This window comes from Mustela lutreola, chromosome 10 (assembly GCF_030435805.1).
Source record: "Mustela lutreola isolate mMusLut2 chromosome 10, mMusLut2.pri, whole genome shotgun sequence".
NCBI lineage: Eukaryota > Metazoa > Chordata > Mammalia > Carnivora > Mustelidae > Mustela > Mustela lutreola.
In genome coordinates, this window is record NC_081299.1 from 17,854,243 (window position 1) to 17,857,620 (window position 3,378).

Below are 3,378 nucleotides of genomic sequence, written 5' to 3' on the forward strand. Positions count from 1 at the left end.
AGAAAGATTCCAGTATCAAGGATCTTCAATGCTTGGTTATTTTATTTTATTTTTAATTTATTTATTTGAGAGAGAGAGTGAGAGAGAGCAGGAGAGCTAAAAAGGTCAGAGGGAGAAGCAGTCTCCCCATGGAGCCGGGAGCCTGATGCGGGACTCCATCCTAGGATCATGACCTGAGCCGAAGGCAGAGGCTTAACCCACTGAGCCACCCAGGTGCCCCTGCTTGGTTATTTTAAAGGCAGTGGGGAGCCATTGAAGGTGCTTGAGCGTCAAAGTGACAAATTCAGATCTGGGCTTTCAGATTAATCCTGCTGCAGTGTGCAGAATGGACTGGCGTGGGAGAGACTGGAGGAGGGGAGAAGAATTCAGAGTCCAGTTGCAAGAAGTAACACGCGCATCTGTTATCTGTTAGTTTTTAAATGCCTTTTCTAAATAGCCCTCTAATTGCAAAGTTTTGTTCTTTCCCCTTTTTTAAGTAGCTAATTGTGGGTGTGCAGTAACCCAACAAAAATGTCTCCAGGAATTGCCTCGGGCCCACTGGATGGGAGCACACAGCAGGGGCATTGTATCAACTCTGTAGCCTTTTGTCCCCCCAACACCCCGTCCCTGCCCAGAAAATTTCCTGGCAAAGAAGCAAACCGCTGCAGTTCAACACATGCTGCTGTCCCAGACTCTTGACCGTCAGCCCACGCTTGGGAGAAGCAGGTAGAAACAAGACTGACTTTCAGGTCTCTAGTGAAGTGAAGCCCTCTGTCTGATGACAGCCCAGGTATGAGCAGAGAGAGTCCCTTCCCTGCTCAAAACCCTTGAATGAATTTTGCCGTGGCCCCTCGGGCTCTTAAAAATGCTGTGATGCCTTAATCAATCTCAAAGACTTGTAACAGCCAATTTATTCATTCTTTCCCCCTTTCCAGTTCTTGCCTTGGGAGGCACATCAGAGTAAAAGAGATGGAAAAAATGTAAATGTGCGAGCATTCACAACTTTGTGTGGGTTTGGGGTTTTTTGGTTGTTTTTTAAAGGTTTTATTTTTAAGGAATCTCTATACCCAGCATGGGGCTTGAACTCACAACCCCAAGATCAAGAGCCGTATACTCCAAGACAGAGCCAGCCAGGCACCCCAAGTATTCTTGACTTTGAATGGAGCAGTTTGCTCTGCATAGTAAAGATCAGAGGAGAGAAGAGGGTAATGTTTGTTTTGTTCTGTTTGCTTCTCCCCTCTGGCTGGCCCTCTGCAGAAATCATTCTACCATTCTCTTCAATTCATAGCGCGCTGTCATCTTTGAGCTCAGAGACCACACTCTTATTTCGTCTTCCCTACTTCACCCTGAACCCCCACTGCCACTTTTCTTCTTGCCGTAGACACTTCTCTTAATTTATCTAATTTGTCTCATATTAAAGTCAAACAAAGGTAAGGTTTTCATTGACCACATAGGCTCCTTCAAGTACTGTACTGTGCCACCTCTCTGTTTTCCTGGAGAGCAAAACTCTTCCAAAGTGCTGTCTCGGGAATGGCATTGGGAACAACGTGGTTGGGGACAGAACGGAGTGGAGGAGCAGCCCATAGTCGTGGACAGAGGGCATGAGTGGAGAGAAGCAGATCCCACAGAGGGGTAGTCAAATGAAGTCACTGTCTCCTTCCCTCTGGTCAGCTGGATGGCCAGAGGCCTGGGGACCACCCCTCCAGGACTGCTGACCTGGGTGGCCTTGGGGGTGATGGTGACCAGACACAGGGATAATGGTGACCTGCACGAGCACTTCCATGGCCATTGTCATGGGCGCTTTTGATGGATTTCCACCAAGAATACAGCCATACCCATGGCCATGGCCATAGTCATGACATACCCATAGCTGCAACCATGGACATTCACATGAGGATTTGCACCATGGCCACTCCTATCGTAGCCCTACCATGGAGGACATGAACATGGCCCTGAGCACAGCCATAGAAGCCATAAGGAGTCTACCGCTCCAGGCATCAAGCTGGACACTGTGGCTGTCTGGACCTGTGGGGCCATAGTGCCCATGTCCACAACTCCTCCTCCTTGTCCCAGAGGAGTCCATGTTCCTGGAGCCACGCTCCCCTCCAGATCTAGTTCCGTTTTGCCTAGGGTGAATTCTTGGCAGATGCCTTCTTGCTCCTCGTCCCTCCTTATTCTCTCTGGAGCACCATGGAAGGGCCCCGTTTGTCTGTGGGACTGTGGGCAGTCGGAGGAATCGTCACCTCTCTTGTGGTAGAGAAATTCATGAGATATGTAACAGGAAGATATGCACATATTCAGGGTTACAGGTGGAAGTCTGGGTTGGAAGACAGGAGCATCCTTAAAAGGAGAAGCAAAGCTCAGAGGAACAAAAAAAAGGAAGTGGGATACAAGAGAGGGGGGAGTGGGGAGGGGACATCACCACTGCGGTCACTTCTAGAGGTGCTGGGGCTACTGGGGCAAGTTGTCATAATGGTGCCCCAAACCTCCAGCCTCTGACCTCCAGGTCAGAGGTGTGTCGAGGCTGTGCAGGGACATCTGCCAAAAGAAGGAGTTGTATACCAGGGAAGGGGTGACTTCTGCACGGGGACCATCCACGTTGGGCAGTCTTACAGGGGCTGTACGGTTGAGAATGAGGGATCAGAAGGACCATGTTGTTGTGTTTGGGGGGCAAGGGACCATGAAAAGGTGGGAGAGAGAGGGGTGCTAGAGGTGCACCCCGTGTCCCCACCCCCTGCTCTCAGAGGACTAAGCTGCCACTCACAGACTTCCCCTGTCCCACTGGTTGGTGGCGGCTTCCAGGAAGACCGGGGCCCTGGCCAGAGCGGGGAGCAGGAGGAGGAAGGATAAACATCAGTTAAACATCAACCATGGTCCTGATTTGGGAGCGATGGGGAGGAGGGGAGTTAGTGGCTAATCTCACAGCCTGATTTTGTTGTACAATTTCTGTGTTTCAGATCTCTAGTTGAATCAAGAGAGTGGCCAGTAGAAATCAAATCCACAGATCTTCTGCCCACAAAACATTTAAACAAAACAAAAAAGTGCTGTCTCTGCTTGCTCTCACTTCTCTTCCTGGTCTCTCTAGAACCTTCTCCAGAGACATCTTCAACCCCATCACCGCACGAAATTATCCATTCTGGATCAACTCCTTCCTCCTTGCACATCGGACCACATACAGCAGATCAGGGCATGGCCTACCACTCCTTCCTGCTGGCCCTCAGGACCCCAGCCTTTCCTGGCTCTCTTCTGACCTCAGTGACCATTCCTTCTGGGCCCCCTTTGCTAGCTCCTCATCACCTTCCCTATTCCTAAATAATGAGCCTCTCAGGGTTTGGTCTCAGACTTCTTGGCCATCGGTGCTCATTCTCCTGGTGACTTTATCTAATTCCATGATTTAAG